Below are 21,057 nucleotides of genomic sequence, written 5' to 3' on the forward strand. Positions count from 1 at the left end.
AGAGGGAGGCGCCAGGGCTTAGGTATGGTTGCCATCCCTTCCCCCCACTATATATAGGGCCAAGGGAGAGGGGGGAGGCGCAGCCTTGGCCCTTCCTCCAAGGAAGGGTGCGGCCAGGGAGGAGTCCCTCCTCCCCAAGGCACCTCGGAGGTGCCTTCCCCTTTTAGGACTCTTCCTTTTCCTCTTCTCTTAGCGCATGGGCCTCTTGGGGCTGGTGCCCTTGGCCCATATAGGCCAAGGCGCACCCCCTACAGCCCATGTGGCCCCCGGGGCAGGTGGCCCCACCCGGTGGACCCCCGGGACCCTTCCAGTGGTCCCGGTACAATACCGGTGACCCCGAAACTTGTCCCGATGGCCGAAATAGCACTTCCTATATATAATTCTTTACCTCCGGACCATTCTGGAACTCCTCGTGACGTCCGGGATCTCATCCGGGACTCCGAACAACTTTTGGGTTACCGCATACTAATATCTCTATAACCCTAGCGTCACCGAACCTTAAGTGTGTAGACCCTACGGGTTCGGGAGACATGCAGACATGACCGAGATGACTCTCCGGTCAATAACCAACAGCAGGATCTGGATACCCATGTTGGCTCCCACATGTTCCACGATGATCTCATCGGATGAACCACGATGTCAAGGACTTAATCAATCCCGTATACAATTCCCTTTGTCTAGCGGTACGATACTTGCCCGAGATTCGATCGTCGGTATCCCGATACCTTGTTCAATCTCGTTACCGGCAAGTCTCTTTACTCGTTCCGTAACACATCATTCCGTGATCAACTCCTTGATCACATTGTGCACATTATGATGATGTCCTACCGAGTGGGCCCAGAGATACCTCTCCGTCACACGGAGTGACAAATCCCAGTCTCGATTCGTGCCAACCCAACAGACACTTTCGGAGATACCTGTAGTGTACCTTTATAGCCACCCAGTTACGTTGTGACGTTTGGCACACCCAAAGCACTCCTACGGTATCCGGGAGTTGCACAATCTCATGGTCTAAGGAAATGATACTTGACATTAGAAAAGCTTTAGCATACGAACTACATGACTTGTGCTAGGCTTAGGATTGGGTCTTTGTCCATCACATCATTCTCCTAATGATGTGATCCCGTTATCAATGACATCCAATGTCCATGGTTAGGAAACCGTAACCATCTATTGATTAACGAGCTAGTCAACTAGAGGCTTACTAGGGACATGGTGTTATCTATGTATCCACACATGTATCTGAGTTTCCTATCAATACAATTCTAGCATGGATAATAAACGATTATCATGAACAAGGAAATATAATAATAACCAATTTATTATTGCCTCTAGGGCATATTTCCAACAGTCTCCCACTTGCACTAGAGTCAATAATCCAGTTCACATCGCTATGTGACTAACACTCAAGGTCACATCCCCATGTGACTAACACCCAAAGAGTTTACCAGAGTCAATAATCTAGTTCACATTACCATGTGATTAACACTCGATGAGTTCTGGGTTTGATCATGTTATGCTTGTGAGAGATGTTATAGTCAACGGGTTTGAATCTTTCAGATCCGTATGTACTTCGCAAATTTCTATGTCATCTTGTAGATGCAACTACTACGCTACATTTGGAGCTATTCCAAATAACTGTTCTACTATACGAATCCAGTTTACTACTCAGAATAATCTGGATTAGTGTCAAAGTTTGCATCGGCGTAACCCTTTACAACGAACTCTTTTACCACCTCCATAATCGAGAAAATTCCTTAGTCCACTAGTTACTAAGGATAACTTTGACCGCTGTCCTGTGATCCATTCTTGGATCACTCTTGTACCCCTTGACTGACTCATGGCAAGGCACACTTCAGGTGCGGTACATAGCATAGCATAATGTAGAGAGCCTATGATAAAAGCATAGGGGACGACCTTCGTCCTTCCTCTTTCTTCTGCCGTGGTCGAGCTTTAAGTCTTAACTTCATACCTTACAACTCAGGCAAGAACTCCTTCTTTGACTGGTCCATCTTGAACACCTTCAAGATCATGTCAAGGTATGTGCTCATTTGAAAGTACCATTAAGCGTTTTGATCTATCCTTATAGATCTTTATGCTCAATGTTCAAGTAGCTTAATCCAGGCTTTCCATTGAAAAATACTTTCCAAATAACCCTATATGCTTTCCAGAAATTCTACGTCATTTCTGATCAACAATATGTCAACATATATTTATCAGAAATTCTATAGTGCTCCCACTCACTTCTTTGGAAATACAAGTTTCTCATAAACTTTGTATAAACCCAAAATCTTTGATCATCTCATCAAAGCATACATTCCAACTCCGAGATGCTCACTCCAGTCCTTAGAAGGATAGCTGGAGCTTTGCATACTTATTAGCATCATTCAGGATTGACAAAACCTTCCGGTTGTATCACATACAACCTTTCTTCAAGAAAATCGTCGAGGAAACAATGTTTTGACATCCTATCTGCAAGATTTCATAAATAATGCAGTAATCGCTAATATAATTCCAACAGACTCTTAGCATCGCTATGAGTGAGAAAGTCTCATCATAGTCAACTCCTTGAACTTGTCGGAAAACATCTTAACGACAAGTCGAGCTTTCTTGATGGTGATACTTACCATCATTGTCCGTCTTCCTTTTAAAATCCATCTGTACTCAATAGCCTTACGACCATCGAGCCGTTCTGCCAAAGTCTACACTTTGTTTTCATACATGGATCCTCTCTCGGATTTTATGGCCTCGAGCCATTTATCAGAATCCGGGCCCACCATCGCTTCTCCATAGCTCGTAGGTTCATTGTTGTCTAGCAACATGACTTCCAAGACAGGATTACGTACCACTCTGAAATAGTACGCATCTTTGTAATCCCACGAGGTTTGGTAGTGACTTGATCTGAAGTTTCATGATCACTATCATAAGCTTCCACTTCAATTGGTGTAGGTGCCACAGGAACAACTCCCTGTGCTCTGCCACACACTAGTTGAAGAGACGGTTCAATAACCTCATCAAGTCTCCATCATCCTCCCACTCAATTCTTTCGAGAGAAACTTTTCCTCGAGAAAGGACCCGATTCTAGAAACAATCCCTTGTTGCTTTCGAATCTGAGACAGGAGGTATACCCAACTGTTTTGGGTGTCCTATGAAGATGCATTTATCCGCTTTGGGTTCGAGCTTATCAACCTGAAACCTTTTCACATAAGCGTCACAGCCCCAAACTTTTAAGAAATGACAGCTTAGGTTTCTCTAGACCATAGTTCATACGGTGTCATCTCATCGGAATTACGTGGTGCCCCTTTTAAAGTGAATGTGGTTGTCTTTAATGCCTAACCCATAAACTATCGTGGTAATTCGATAAGAGACATCATGGTATGCATCATATCCAATAGGGTGCAGTTATGATGTTCGGACACACCATCACACTATGGTGTTCCAGGCTATATTAGTTGTGAAACAATTTCCACAATGTCTTAATTCTGTGCCAAACTCATAATTCAGATATTCATCTCTATGATCATATCATAGATCTTTTATCCTCTTGTCACGACGATCTTTCAACTTCACCCTGAAATTACTTGAACCTTTCAATAATTCAGACTCGTGATTCATCAAGTAAATATACTCAACATCTACTCAAATCATCTGTGAAGTAAGAACATAACGATATCCACTACACGCCTCAGCACTCATTGGACTGCACACATCAAAATGTATTTCTTCCAACAAGTTGCTTTCTAGTTCCATTTTACTGAAAACGAGGCTTTCAGTCATCTTGCCCATGTGGTATGATTTGCATGTCTCAAGTGATTCAAAATCAAGTGAGTTCAAACGGTCCATTTGCATGGAGTTTCTTCATGCATATACACCAATAGACATGGTTCGCATGTCTCAAACTTTTCAAAACAAGTGAGCCCAAAGATCCATCAACATGGAGCTTCTTCATGCGTTTTATACCGATATGACTTACGTGGCAGTGCCACAAGTAGGTGGTACTATCATTTCTATCTTATATCTTTTGGCATGAACATGTGTATCACTACGATCGAGATTCAATAAACCATTCATTTTAGGTGCAAGACCATTGAAGGTATTATTCAAATAAATAGAGTAACCATTATTCTCCTTAAATGAATAACCGTATAGCGATAGACATAATCCAATCATGTCTATGCTCAACGCAAACACCAAATAACAATTATTTAGGTTTAACACCAATCTCGATGGTAGAGGGAGCGTGCGATGCTTTGATCATATCAACATTGGAAACACTTCCAACACATATCGTCAGCTCACCTTTAGCTAGTCTCCGTTTATTCCGTAGCTTTTATTTCAAGTTACTAACACTTTAGCAACCGAACCGGTATCTAATACCCTGGTGCTACTAGGAGTACTAGTAAAGTACACATCAACACAATGTATATCCAATATACTTCTATCGACCTTGCCAGCCTTCTCATCTACCAAGTATCTAGGGTAATTCTGCTCCAGTGGCTGTTCCCCTTATTACAGAAGCTCTTAGTCTCGGGTTTGGGTTCAACCTTGGGTTTCTTCACTAGAGCAGCAGCTGATATGCCGTTTCATGAAGTATCCCTTATTGCCCTTGCCCTTCTTGAAACTAGTGGTTTCATCAACCATCAACAATTGATGCTCCTTCTTGATTTCTACTTTTGTGGTGTCAAACATCGCGAATATCTCAAGGATCATCATATATGTCCCTGATATATTATAGTTCATCACGAAGCTCAAGCAGCTTGGTGGTAATGACTTCGGAGAACCATCACTATTTCATCTGGAAGATCAACTCCCACTCGATTCAAGCGATTGTTGTACTCAGACAATCTGAGCACAAGTTCAACAATTGAGCTTTTCTACCTTAGTTTGCAGGCTAAGAAAATCGTCGGAGATCTTATACCTCTGACGTGGGCACGAGCCTGAAATCCCAATTTCAGCCCTCGAAACATCTCATATGTTTCACGACGTTTCAAAACGTCTTCGGTGCCTCAACTCTAAACCGTTTAACTGAACTATCACGTAGTTATCAAAATGTGTATGTCAGATGTTAGCAACATCCACAGACAACGTTCGAGGTTCAGCACACTTAGCGGTGCATTAAGGACATAAGCCTTCTATGAAGCAATGAGGACAATCCTCAGTTTACGGACCTAGTCCGCATAATTGCTACTATCAACTTTCAACTAAAATTTCTCTAGGAACATATATAAACAGTAGAACTAAAGCGCGAGCTACGACATAATTTGCGAAGACCTTTTGACTATGTTCAGGATAATTAAGTTCATCTTATGAACTCCCACTCAGATAGACATCCCTCTAGTCATCTAAGTGATTACATGATCCGAGTCAACTAGGCCGTGTCCGATCATCACGTGAGACGGACTAGTCATCATCGGTGAACATCTTCATGTTGATCATATCTACCATACGACTCATGCTCGACCTTTCAGTCTCTTGTGTTCCGAGGCCATGTCTGTACATGCTAGGCTCGTCAAGTCAACCTAAGTGTTTCGCGTGTGTAAATCTGTCTTACACCCGTTGTATGTGAACGTAAGAATCTATCACACCCGATCATCACGTGGTGCTTCGAAACGACGAACTTTCGCAACGGTGCACAGTTAGGGGGAACACCTTCTTGAAATTTTAGTGAGGGATCATCTTATTTACTACCGTCGTTCTAAGTAAACAAGATGTATAAACATGATAAACATCACATGCAATCAAATAATAGTGACATGATATGGCCAATATCATATAGCTCCTTTGATCTCCATCTTGGGGCTCCATGATCATCTTGTCACCGGCATGACACCATGATCTCCATCATCATGATCTCTATCATCGTGTCTTCATGAAGTTGTCTCGTCAACTATTACTTCTACTACTATAGCTAACGGTTAGCAATAAAGTAAAGTAATTACATGACGTTTATGTTGACACGCAGGTCATAAATAAATAAAGACAACTCCTATGGCTCCTGCCGGTTGTCATACTCATCGACATGCAAGTCGTGATTCCTATTACAAGAACATGATCATCTCATACATCACATATATCATTCATCACATCCTTTGGCCATATCACATCACATAGCACACCCTGCAAAAACAAGTTAGACGTCCTCTAATTGTTGTTTGCATGTTTTACGTGGCTGCTATGGGTTTCTAGCAAGAACGTTTCTTACCTACGCAAAAACCACAACGTGATATGCCAATTGCTATTTACCCTTCATAAGGACCCTTTTCATCGAATCCGATCCGACTAAAGTGGGAGAGACAGACACCCGCTAGCCACCTTTATGCAACTAGTGCATGTCAGTCGGTGGAACCAGTCTCACGTAAGAGTACGTGTAAGGTCGGTCCGGGCCGCTTCATCCCACAATGCCACCGAATCAAGATTGGACTAGTAACGGTAAGCATATTGAACAAAATCAACGCCCACAACTACTTTGTGTTCTACTCGTGCATAGAATCTACGCAATAGACCTAGCTCATGATGCCACTGTTGGGGAACGTAGCATAAATTCAAAATTTTCCTACGTGTCACCAAGATCTATCTATGGAGTCATCTAGCAACGAGGGAGGAGTGGATCTACATACCCTTGTAGATCGCGCGCGAAAGCGTTCAAGAGAATGGGGTTGATGGAGTCGTACTCGTCGTGATCCAAATCACCGATGATCCTAGCGCCGAATGGACGGCACCTTCGCGTTCAACACACGTACGGAGCAGCGACGTCTCCTCCTTCTTGATCCAGCAAGGGGGAAGGAGAGGTTGATGGAGATCCAGCAGCACGACGGCGTGGTGGTGGAAGTAGAGGGATTCCAACAGGGCTTCGCCAAGCGCTGCGGGAGGAGGGAGATGTGTCATGGGAGGGAGAGGGAGGCGCCAGGGCTTAGGTATGGTTGCCATCCCTTCCCCCCACTATATATAGGGCCAAGGGAGAGGGGGGAGGCGCAGCCTTGGCCCTTCCTCCAAGGAAGGGTGCGGCCAGGGAGGAGTCCCTCCTCCCCAAGGCACCTCAGAGGTGCCTTCCCCTTTTAGGACTCTTCCTTTTCCTCTTCTCTTGGCGCATGGGCCTCTTAGGGCTGGTGCCCTTGGCCCATATAGGCCAAGGCGCACCCCCTACAGCCCATGTGGCCCCCAGGGCAGGTGGCCCCACCCGGTGGACCCCCGGGACCCTTCCGGTGGTCCCGGTACAATACCGGTGACCCCGAAACTTGTCCCGATGGCCGAAATAGCACTTCCTATATATAATTCTTTACCTCCGGACCATTCCGGAACTCCTCGTGACGTCCGGGATCTCATCCGGGACTCCGAACAACTTTCGGGTTACCGCATACTAATATCTCTATAACCCTAGCGTCACCGAACCTTAAGTGTGTAGACCCTACGGGTTCGGGAGACATGCAGACATAACCGAGATGACTCTCCGGTCAATAACCAACAGCGGGATCTGGATACCCATGTTGGCTCCCACATGTTCCACGATGATCTCATCAGATGAACCACGATGTCAAGGACTTAATCAATCCCGTATACAATTCCCTTTGTCTAGCGGTACGATACTTGCCCGAGATTCGATCGTCGGTATCCTGATACCTTGTTCAATCTCGTTACCGGCAAGTCTCTTTACTCGTCCCGTAACAGATCAACTCCTTGATCACATTGTGCACATTATGATGATGTCCTACCGAGTGGGCCCAGAGATACCTCTCCGTCACACGGAGTGACAAATCCCAGTCTTGATTCGTGCCAACCCAACAGACACTTTCGGAGATACCTGTAGTGTACCTTTATAGCCACCCAGTTACGTTGTGACGTTTGGCACACCCAAAGCACTCCTATGGTATCCGGGAGTTGCACAATCTCATGGTCTAAGGAAATGATACTTGACATTAGAAAAGCTTTAGCATACGAACTACATGATCTTGTGCTAGGCTTAGGATTGGGTCTTTGTCCATCACATCATTCTCCTAATGATGTGATCCCGTTATCAATGACATCCAATGTCCATGGTTAGGAAACCATAACCATCTATTGATTAACGAGCTAGTCAACTAGAGGCTTACTAGGGACATGGTGTTATCTATGTATCTACACATGTATCTGAGTTTCCTATCAATACAATTCTAGCATGGATAATAAACGATTATCATGAACAAGGAAATATAATAATAACCAATTTATTATTGCCTCTAGGGCATATTTCCAACAGCAGATTCAATTAACGCATTCGTCTGAGGGTGTTATTGTCTTTACCGCTTGTGATGATACCATCCGTCTGTTGTCTCTTAATGAGAAGGGCGAGCTGGATGCCATCTCTCAAATTCCAGTCGTTTGCGAATATCAAGACGTTTTTCCAGAAGAGCTTCCAGGAATGCCTCCACACCGGCCAGTTGAATTCGTCATCGATCTTGAGCCTGGCACGGAACCTGTTTGCAAACGTCCTTACAAGCTTGGACCTGAAGAGTTGAAGGAGCTGAAGAAACAACTCGATATTCAAGAGCGAATGGGTCTCATCCGACCAAGTTCTTCTCCATGGGGTTGTGGAGTTCTTTTTGTGAAGAAGAAGGATGGAACGGACCGACTTTGTGTCGCCTACCGTCCATTGAACAAGAAGACCATAAAGAACAAGTACCCACTTCCCAACATCAATGAGCTATTTGAACAACTCAAAGGTGCTCAAGTATTCTCCAAGCTTGATCTCCGTATGGGCTATCATCAGATTCGCATTCGTGAAGAAGATATCCCCAAGACAGCATTCAGAACAAGCTATGGTTCATATGAATACACTGTCATGTCTTTCGGCCTTCTCAATGCTCCTCCGACATTCTCTCGCATGATGAACTTCATCTTCAACACCTACACAAATGACCAAGGTTGTCAGAATCGCGATTCTGAATCGGATCGGAGCTCCAATGGCAGGATCGCAAATCGTAGAATCTTCACTATCAGGATCGTAAAAACGTAGATTCTATGAACCAAAATCGTAGAATCAGAGGGGTTAGTCTGGATCGTGAAGTCGTAGAATCATACAACAGAATCGCGATTCTGACAACCTTGCAAATGACTTCGTCTTGGTCTACCTCGATGACATTTTGGTCTTTTCCAAGAACAAGGAGGATCATGCCAAGCACTTGCGTTTGGTTTTGGATAAGCTCAGAGAACATCAGTTCTATGCGAAGTTTTCAAAGTGTGAGTTTTGGCTCGATGAGGTTCTCTACCTTGGACATATCATCTCTGCCAAGGGCATAGCGGTTAATCATGAGAAGGTGTCTGCAATTGTGAATTGGGAACCACCTCAGAACGTGAAGCAACTCCGCAGCTTCCTTGGGCTTGCAAGCTATTGTTGAAGGTTCGTTGAGAACTTCTCAAAGATCGTGAAGCCTCTTTCCAACCTTCTCCAGAAGCACGTGAAGTATGTCTGGTCTCCTGAATGTGACATCGCTTTCAACACCCTGAAAGAGAAGTTAGTCACTGCTCCAGTTCTGACTCCTCCTGATGAATCCAAACCGTTCGAGGTCTTCTGTGATGCTTCTCTTCAAGGTTTTGGTGCAGTGTTGATGCAAGAGAAGAAACTTGTGGCTTATACCTCTCGCCAGTTGAAGCCCAATGAAAAGAACTACCCCACTCATGACCTCGAGTTGGAGGCAGTTGTCCATGCTCTTTTAACTTTGAGACATCTCTTATTGGGAAGAAAAGTGGACATCTTCACTGACCACAAGAGTCTCAAGTACATCTTCACTCAGCCTAATCTCAACCTCAGGCAGACTCATTGGGTCGAAATGATTCAAGAGTATAATCTGAGTATCGAATATACTCTAGGCAAGGCCAATGTAATTGTTGAAGCATTGAGTAGGAAGGCTTGCTGCAACAGTTTGATTCTCAAGCCTTACCAACCCGAGCTGTGTGAAGCTTTCCGCAAACTCAACCTTCAAGTGGTTCCTCAAGGTTTCCTCGCCAACCTCCAATTCTCTCCTACGTTGGAAGATCAGATTCGTGAGGCTCAACTTCTTGATGCTATGGTGAAGAAGGTGAAGATTGGGATTGCCAAGAGTCAACCTAAGTACAAGTGTTATCACCTTGATGACAAGGATACTCTATTCTTCGAGGATCGCATTGTTGTGCCTAAAGGTGACCTTCGTAAAGTCATTATGAACGAGGCTCACAATTCACTCCTCTCTATCCACCATGGAAGTACAAAGATGTACCAGGACCTCAAGCAGTCGTATTGGTGGACTCGAATGAAGCGTGAGATTGCTCAGTTCGTGAATGAATGTGATGTTTGCAGAAGAGTGAAGGCAGAACACCAACGACCAGCTGGTCTCCTCCAACCTCTTGCCATTCCAGAATGGAAGTTTGACCACATTGAGATGGACTTCGTGACTGGATTTCCAAAGTCCAAGCGTTGCAATGATGTTATCTTCGTTGTCATCGACAAACTCACTAAAGTGGCTCATTTCCTTCCTATCAAAGAATCTATCACGGCAGCTCAGTTGGCAGAGCTATATACCTCCCGGATTGTCTCTCTGCACGGCATTCCGCAGTTGATATATTCAGTTCGTGGCAGCATCTTCACCTCCAAGTTTTGGGATTCTTTTCAGAAGGCCATGGGCACAAATATCCATTTTAGCACAGCTTTTCATCCTCAAACTAGTGTCCAAGTCGAGCAAGTAAATTAGATTCTTGAAGATATGCTCAGGGCTTGCGTCATCTCTTTCAGTATGAAGTGGGAAGATTGTCTTCCATATGTCGAGTTCTCCTACAACAACAGCTTCCAAGCGAGTTCGGGCAAGGCCCCATTCGAAATTCTCTATGGAAGGAAGTGTCGTACTCCTCTTAACTGGTCAGAGACTGGTGAACGTCAACTTCTTGAAAATGACTTGATCACAGAGGTAGAAGAGATGTACAAAGTCGTTCGTGATAATCTCAAAGCCGCGCAATCGCGCCAGAAGAGTTACTATGATAGCAAGCATCGTGACTTGGCATTCGAGATCGGAGACCATGTCTACCTCCGCGTCTCTCCAATGGAAGGTACTCGTCGCTTCGGTATCAAAGGGAAGCTTGCCCCTAGATACGTGGGTCCTTTCAAGATAGTCAGCAAGAGAGGCGACCTCGCCTATCAACTTGAGCTTCCATCCAACTTTGCAAACATGCACGACGTGTTTCATGTCTCTCAGCTCCGCAAGTGTTTCAAGACTCCTGACCACACTGTCAACTTCGAAGACATTGGTCTCCAAGAAGACATGTCTTATCATGAGCACCCAGTTGCTATTCTTGAAGAAACTGAGTGCAAGACTCGCAACAAGTCTATCAAATCCCTGAAAGTCAAGTGGTCACATCATTCCGATCGTGAAGCCACCTGGGAACGCGAGGATCACCTCCGTTCTAAGTGTTGGGGAACGAGGTAATTTCAAAAAAATTCCTACGCACACACAAGATCATGGTGATGCATAGCAACGAGAGGGGAGAGTGTGATCTACGTACCCTTGTAGACCGACAGCGGAAGCGTTAGCACAACGCGGTTGATGTAGTCGTACGTCTTCACGGCCTGACCGATCAAGCACCGAAACTATGGCACCTCCGAGTTCTAGCACACGTTCAGCTCGATGACGATCCCCGGACTCCGATCCAGAAAAGTGTCGGGGAAGAGTTCCGTCAGCACGACGGCGTGGTGACGATCTTGATGTACTACCGTCGCAGGGCTTCGCCTAAGCACCGCTACAATATTATCGAGTACTATGGTGGAAGGGGGCACCGCACACGGTTAAGAATATGATCACACGGATCAACTTGTGTGTCTAGGGGTGCCCCTTGCCCCCGTATATAAAGGATCAAAGGGGGGTGCAGCCGGCCAGGAGGAGGACGCGCCAGGAGGAGTCCTACTCCCACCGGGAGTAGGATTCCCCCCCTTTCCTAGTTGGAATAGGATTCGGGAAGGGGGAAAGAGGAGAGAGAGAAGGAAGGGGGGCGCCGCCCCCTCTCCTTGTCCTATTCGGACTAGGGGGGAGGGGCGCGCGGCCTAGCCCTGGCCACCTCTCCTCTCTTCCACTAAGGCCCATATACCTCCCGGGGGGTTCCGGTAACCTCCCGGTACTCCTGTAAAATCCCGATTTCACCCGGAACACTTCCAATTTCCAAATATAGGCTTCCAATATATCAATCTTTATGTCTCGACCATTTCGAGACTCCTCGTCATGTCTGTGATCACATTCGGGACTCCGAACAAACTTTGGTACATCAAAATGCATAAACTCATAATATAACTGTCATCGAAACCTTAAGCGTGCGGACCCTACGGGTTCGAGAACAATGTAGACATGACCGAGACATGTCTCCGGTCAATAACCAATAGCGGAACCTGGATGCTCATATTGGCTCCTACATATTCTACGAAGATCTTTTATCGGTCAGTCCGCATAACAACATACGTTGTTCCCTTTGTCATCGGTATGTTACTTGCCCGAGATTCGATCGTCGATATCTCAATACCTAGTTCAATCTCATTACCGGCAAGTCTCTTTACTCGTTCCGTAATACATCATCTCACAACTAACTCATTATTTGCAATGCTTGCAAGGCTTATGTGATGTGCATTACCGAGAGGGCCCAGAGATACCTCTCCGACAATCGGAGTGACAAATCCTAATCTCGAAATACGCCAACCCAACATGTACCTTTGGAGACACCTGTAGAGCACCTTTATAATCACCCAGTTACATTGTGACGTTTGGTAGCACACAAAGTGTTCCTCCGGCAAACGGGAGTTGCATAATCTCATAGTCATAGGAACATGTATAAGTCATGAAGAAAGCAATAGCAACATACTAAACGATCGGGTGCTAAGCTAATGGAATGGGTCATGTCAATCACATCATTCTCCTAATGATGTGATCCCGTTAATCAAATAACAACTCTTTTGTTTATGGTTAGGAAACATAACCATCTTCGATTAACGAGCTAGTCAAGTAGAGGCATACTTGTGACACTCTGTTTGTCTATGTATTCACACATGTATTATGTTTCCGGTTAATACAATTCTAGCATGAATAATAAACATTTATCATGATATAAGGAAATAAATAATAACTTTATTATTGCCTCTAGGGCATATTTCCTTCAGTCTCCCACTTGCACTAGAGTCAATAATCTAGTTCACATCGCCATGTGATTCAACACTAAGAGTTCACATCACCATGTGATTAACACCCATAGTTCACATCGTCATGTGACCTATACCCAAAGGGTTTACTAGAGTCAATAATCTAGTTCACATCATTTATGTGATTAACACCCAAAGAGTACTAAGGTGTGATCATGTTTTGCTTGTGAGATAATTTTAGTCAACGGGTCTGTCACATACAGATTCGTAAGTATTTTGCGAATTCTATGTCTACAATGCTCTGCACGGAGCTACTCTAGCTAATTGCTCCCACTTTCAATATGTATCTAGATCGAGACTTGGAGTCATCCAGATCTGTGTCAAAACTTGCATCGACGTAACTTTTTACGATGAACCTTTTGTCACCTCCATAATCGAGAAATATTTCCTTATTCCACTAAGTATAATTTTGACCAATGTCCAGTGATCTACTCTTAGATCACTATTGTACTCCCTTGCTTAACACAGTGTGGGGTATACAATAGATCTGGTACACATCATGGCATACTTTATAGAACCTATGGCTGAGGCATAGGGAATGACTTTCATTCTCTTTCTATCTTCTGCCGTGGTCGGGCTTTGAGTCTTACTCAATTTCATACCTTGTAACACAGCCAAGAACTCTTTCTTTGACTGTTCCATTTTTGAACTACTTCAAAATATTGTCAAGGTATGTACTCATTGAAAAAACTTATCAAGCGTCTTGATCTATCTCTATAGATTTTGATGCTTAATATGTAAGCAGCTTCACCGAGGTCTTTCTTTGAAAAACATTTTTAAAAACACTCCTTTATGCTTTGCAGAATAATTCTACATTATTTCCGATCAACAATATGTCATTCACATATACTTATCAGAAATGTTGTAGTGCTCCCACTCACTTTCTTGTAAATACAGGCTTCACCGCAAGTCTGTATAAAACTATATGCTTTGATCATACTATCAAAGCGTTTATTCCAACTCCGAGAGGCTTGCACCAGTCCATAAATGGATCGCTGGAGCTTGCACACTTTGTTAGCTCCTTTTGGATCGACAAAACCTTCCGGCTGCATCATATACAACTCTTCTTCTAGAAATCCATTGAGGAATGCAGTTTTGACATCCATTTGCTGGATTTCATAAAATGCGGCAATTGCTAACATGATTCAGACAGACTTAAGTATAGATACGAGTGAGAAACTCTCATCATAGTCAACACCTTGAACTTGTCTAAAACCTTTTTGCGACAATTCTAGCTTTGTAGATAGTAACACTACTATCAGCGTCCGTCTTCCTCTTGAAGATCCATTTAATCTCAATGGCTCGCTGATCATTGGGCAAGTCAATCAAAGTCCATACTTAGTTCTCATACATGGATCTCATCTCAGATTTCATGGCCTCAAGCCATTTCGCGGAATCTAGGCTCATCATCGCTTCCTCATAGTTCGCAAGTTCGTCATGTTCTAGTAACATGACTTCCAGAACAGGATTATCGTACCACTTTGGTGCGGATCTCACTCTGGTTTACCTATGAGATTCGGTATTAACTTGATCTGAAGTTACATGATCATCATCATTAGTCTTCCTCACTAATTGGTGTAGTAGTCACAGGAACAGATTTCTTGTGATGAACTACTTTTCAATAAGGGAGAAGGTACAATTACCTTATCAAGTTCTACTTTCCCCCCACTCACTTCTTTCAAGAGAAACTCCTTCTCTAGAAAGGATCCATTCTTAGCAACGAATGTCTTGCCTTCGGATCTGTGATAGAAGGTGTACCCAATAATCTCCTTTGGGTATCCTATGAAGACATATTTCTCCGATTTGGATTTGAGCTTATCAGGATGAAACCTTTTCATATAAGCATCACAATCCCAAACTTTAAGAAACGACAACTTTGGTTTCTTGCCAAACCACAGTTCAGATTGTGTCGTCTCAACGGAGTTAGATGGTGCCCTTTTAAACATGAATGCAGCTGTCTTTAATGCATAACCCCAAAACGATAGTGGTAGATCGGTAAGAGACATCATAGATCGCACCATATCTAATAAAGTACGGTTATGATGTTCGGACACACCATTATGTTGTGGTGTTCCAGGTGGCGTGAGTAGTGAAACTATTTCACATTGTTTTAACTGAAGGCCAGACTCGTAACTCAAATATTTTACCTCTGCGATCATATCGTAGAAACTTTTATTTTCTTGTTACGATGATTCTCCACTTCACTCTGAAATTCTTTGAACTTTTCAAATATTTCAGACTTGTGTTTCATTAAGTAGATATACCCATATCTGCTCAAATCATCTGTGAAGGTCAAAAAATAATGATACCCGCCACGAGCCTTAACACTCACCGGATCTCATACATCAGTATGTATTATTTCCAATAAGTCAGTTGCTCGCTCCATAGTTCCGGAGAACGGCGTTTTAGTCATCTTGCCCATGAGGCATGGTTTGCAAGCATCAACTGATTCATAATCAAGTGATTCCAAAAACCCATTAGCATGGAGTTTCTTCATGCGCTTTACACCAATATGACCTAAACGGCAGTGCCACAAATAAGTTGCACTATCATTATTAACTCTGCATCTTTTGGTTTCAATATTATGATTATGTGTATCACTACGATCGAGATCCAACGAACTATTTTCATTGGGTGTGTAACCATATAAGGTTTTATTCATGTAAACAGAACAACAATTTATTCTCTTACTTAAATGAATAACCGTATTACAATAAACATGATCAAATCATATTCATGCTCAACGCAAACACCAAATAACACTTATTCAGGTTCAACACTAATCCCGAAAGTATAGGGAGTGTGCGATGATGATCATATCAATATTGGAACCACTTCCTGAAGGAAATATGCCCTAGAGGCAATAATAAAGTTATTATTTATTTCCTTATATCATGATAAATGTTTATTATTCATGCTAGAATTGTATTAACCGGAAACATAATACATGTATGAATACATAGACAAACAGAGTGTCACTAGTATGCCTCTACTTGACTAGCTCGTTAATCAAAGATGGTTATGTTTCCTAACCATGAACAAAGAGTTGTTATTTGATTAACGGGATCACATCATTAGGTGAATGATCTGATTGACATGACCCATTCCATTAGCTTAGCACCCGATCGTTTAATATGTTGTTATTGCTTTCTTCATGACTTATACATGTTCCTATGACTATGAGATTATGCAACTCCCGTTTGCCGGAGGAACACTTTGTGTGCTACCAAACGTCACAACATAAATGGGTGATTATAAAGGTGCTCTACAGGTGTCTCCAAAGTTACATGTTGGGTTGGCGTATTTCACGATTAGGATTTGTCACTCCGATTGTCGGAGAGGTATCTCTAGGCCCTCTCGGTAATGCACATCACATAAGCCTTGCAAGCATTGCAACTAATGAGTTAGTTGCGAGATGATGTATTACGGAACGAGTAAAGAGACTTGCCGGTAACGAGATTGAACTAGGTATTGAGATACCGACGATCGAATCTCGGGCAAGTAACATACCGATGACAAAGGGAACAACGTATGTTGTTATGCGGTCTGACCGATAAAGATCTTCATAGAATATGTAGGAGCCAATATGAGCATCCAGGTTCCGCTATTGTTTATTGACCGGAGACATTTGTCGGTCATGTCTACATTGTTCTCGAACCCGTAGGGTCCGCACGCTTAAGGTTTCGATGACAGTTATATTATGAGTTTATGAGTTTTGATGTAGCGAAGTTAGTTCGGAGTCCCGGATGTGATCACGGACATGACGAGGAGTCTCGAAATGGTCGAGACATGAAGATTGATATATTGGACGGCTATATTCGGACACATGGAAGTGTTCCGGGTGATTTCGGAGAAAACCGGAGAGCCGGAGGGTTACCGGAACCCCCCCCCCCCCCCCCCGGGGAGAAGTAATGGGCCATATGGGCCTTAGTGGAAAGAGAGAGGGGCAGCCAAAGGTGGGCCGCGCGCCTCCTCCCCCTGGTCCGAATTGGACTAGGAGAGGGGGGCGGCGCCCCCCTTTCCCTCTCCCTCCCCACTTCCTTCCCCCTCCTAGTAGGAGTCCTACTCCTACTAGGAGGAGGACTCCTCCTTGGCGCGCCTATAGGGCCGGCCGGCCTCCTCCCCTTGCTCCTTTATATACGGGGGCAGGGGGCACCCCTAGACACACAAGTTGATCCACGTGATCATATTCTTAGCCGTGTGCGGTGCCCCCTTCCACCATAGTCCTCGATAATATTGTAGCGGTGCTTAGGCGAAGCCCTACGACGGTAGTACATCAAGATCGTCACCACGCCGTCGTGCTGACGGAACTCTTCCCCGACACTTTGCTGGATCGGAGTCCGGGGATCGTCATCGAGCTGAACGTGTGCTAGAACGCGGAGGTGCCGTAGTTTCGGTGCTTGATCGGTCGGGCCATGGAGACGTACGACTACATCAACCAAACGCTTCCGTTGTCGATCTACAAGGGTACGTAGATCACACTCTCCCCTCTCGTTGCTATGCATCACCATGATCTTGCGTGTGCGTAGGAAAAATTTTGAAATTACTACGTTCCCCAACAGTGGTATCAGAGCCTAGGTTTTATATGTTGATGTTATATGCACGAGTAGAACACAAGTGAGTTGTGGGCGATATAAGTCATACTGCTTACTAGCATGTCATACTTTGGTTCGGCGGTATTGTTGGACGAAGCGGCCCGGACCGACATTACGCTTACGCTTACGCGAGACCGGTTCTCCCGACATGCTTTGCACATAGGTGGCTTGCGGGTGACAGTTTCTCCAACTTTAGTTGAACCGAGTGTGGCTATGCCCGGTCCTTGCGAAGGTTAAAACAGCACCAACTTGACAAACTATCATTGTGGTTTTGATGCGTAGGTAAGATTGGTTCTTGCTTAAGCCCGTAGCAGCCATGTAAAACTTGCAACAACAAAGTAGAGGACGTCTAACTTGTTTTTGCAGGGCATGTTGTGATGTGATATGGTCAAGACATGATGCTAAAATTTTATTGTATGAGATGATCATGTTTTGTAACCGAGTTATCGGCAACTGGCAGGAGCCATATGGTTGTCGCTTCATTGTATGCAATGCAATCGCGCTGTAATGCTTTACTTTATCACTAAGCGGTAGCGATAGTCGTGGAAGCATAAGATTGGCGAGACGACAACGATGCTATGATGGAGATCAAGGTGTCACGCCGGTGACGATGGTGATCACGACGGTGCTTCGAAGATGGAGATCACAAGCACAAGATAATGATGGCCATATCATATCACTTATATTGATTGCATGTGATGTTTATCTTTTATGCATCTTATCTTGCTTTGATTGACGGTAGCATTATAAGATGATCTCTCACTAATTATCAAGAAGTGTTCTCCCTGAGTATGCACCGTTGCGAAAGTTCTTCGTGCTGAGACACCACGTGATGATCGGGTGTGATAGGCTCTACGTTCAAATACAACGGGTGCAAAACAGTTGCACACGCGGAATACTCAGGTTATACTTGACGAGCCAAGCATATACAGATATGGCCTCGGAACACGGAGACCGAAAGGTCGAGCGTGAATCATATAGTAGATATGATCAACATAGTGATGTTCACCAATGAAACTACTCCATCTCACGTGATGATCGGACATGGTTTAGTTGATTTGGATCATGTAATCACTTAGAGGATTAGAGGGATATCTATCTAAGTGGGAGTTCTTTAAGTAAATTAATTGAACCTAAATTTATCATGAAACTTAGTACCTGATAGTATCTTGCTTGTTTATGCTTGATTGTAGATAGATGGCTCGCGCTGTTGTTCCGTTGAATTTTAATGCGTTCCTTGAGAAAGCAAAGTTGAAAGATGATGGTAGCAATTACACGGACTGGGTCCGTAACTTGAGGATTATCCTCATTGCTGCGCAGAAGAATTACGTCCTGGAAGCACCGCTGGGTGCCAAGCCTGCTGCTGGAGCAACACCAGATGTTATGAACGTCTGGCAGAGCAAAGCTGATGACTAGTCGATAGTTCAGTGTGCCATGCTTTACGGCTTAGAATCGGGACTTCAACGACGTTTTGAACGTCATGGAGCATATGAGATGTTCCAGGAGTTGAAGTTAATATTTCAAGCAAATGCCCGGATTGAGAGATATGAAGTCTCCAATAAGTTCTATAGCTGCAAGATGGAGGAGAATAGTTCTGTCAGTGAGCATATACTCAAAATGTCTGGGTATAATAATCACTTGATTCAATTGGGAGTTAATCTTCCAGATGATTGCATCATTGACAGAATTCTCCAATCACTGCCACCAAGCTACAAGAGCTTCGTGATGAACTATAATATGCAAGGGATGAATAAGACTATTCCCGAGCTCTTCGCAATGCTGAAAGCTGCGGAGGTAGAAATCAAAAAGGAGCATCAAGTGTTGATGGTCAACAACACCACTAGTTTCAAGAAAAAGGGCAAAGGGTAGAAGAAGGGAAACTTCAAAAAGAATAGCAAGCAAGTTGCTACTCAAGAGAAGAAACCCAAACCTGGACCTAAGCCTGAAACTAAGTGCTTCTACTGCAAGCAGACTGGTCACTGGAATCGGAACTGCCCCAAGTATTTGGCGGATAAGAAGGATGGCAAGGTGAACAAAGGTATATGTGATATACATGTTATTGATGTGTACCTTACTAATGCTCGCAGTAGCACCTGGGTATTTGATACTGGTTCTGTTGCTAATATTTGCAACTCGAAACAGGGACTATGGATTAAGCGAAGATTGGCTAAGGATGAGGTGACGATGCGCGTGGGAAACGGTTCCAAAGTCGATGTGATCGCAGTCGGCACGCTACCTCTACATCTACCTTCGGGATTAATATTAGACCTAAATACTTGTTATTTGGTGCCAGCGTTAAGCATGAACATTATATCTGGATCTTGTTTGATGCGAGACGGTTATTCATTTAAATCTGAGAATAATGGTTGTTCTATTTATATGAGTAATATATTTTATGGTCATGCACCCTTAAAGAGTGGTCTATTTTTGTTGAATCTCGATAGTAGTGACACACATATTCATAGTGTTGAAGCCAAAAGATGCAGAGTTGATAATGATAGTGCAACTTATTTGTGGCACTGCCGTTTAGGTCATATCGGTGTAAAGCGCATGAAGAAACTCCATACTGATGGACTTTTGGAACCACTTGATTATGAATCACTTGGTACTTGCGAACCGTGCCTCATGGGCAAGATGACTAAAACACCGTTCTCCGGTACTATGGAGAGAGCAACAGATTTGTTGGAAATCATACATACAGATGTATGTGGCCCGATGAATATTGAGGCTCGTGGCGGATATCGTTATTTTCTCACCTTCACAGATGACTTAAGCAGATATGGGTATATCTACTTAATGAAACATAAGTCTGAAACGTTTGAAAAGTTCAAAGAATTTCAGAGTGAAGTTGAAAATCATCATAACAAGAAAATAAAGTTTCTACGATCTGATCGTGGAGGAGAATATTTGAGTTACGAGTTTGGTGTACATTTGAAACAATGCGGAATAGTTTCGCAACTCACGCCACCCGGAACACCACAGCGTAATGGTGTGTCCGAATGTCGTAATCGTACTTTACTAGATATGGTGCGATCTATGATGTCTCTTACTGATTTACCGCTATCATTTTGGGGATACGCTCTAGAGACGGCCGCATTCACGTTAAATAGGGCACCATCAAAATCCGTTGAGATGACGCCTTATGAACTGTGGTTTGGCAAGAAACCAAAGTTGTCGTTTCTGAAAGTTTGGGGCTGCGATGCTTATGTGAAAAAGCTTCAACCTGATAAGCTCGAACCCAAATCGGAGAAATGTGTCTTCATAGGATATCCAAAGGAAACT

Source organism: Triticum urartu, chromosome 4A (genome assembly GCF_056163025.1).
Source record: "Triticum urartu cultivar PI428250 chromosome 4A, HENAU_Tu73, whole genome shotgun sequence".
Taxonomy (NCBI): Eukaryota; Viridiplantae; Streptophyta; class Magnoliopsida; order Poales; family Poaceae; genus Triticum; species Triticum urartu.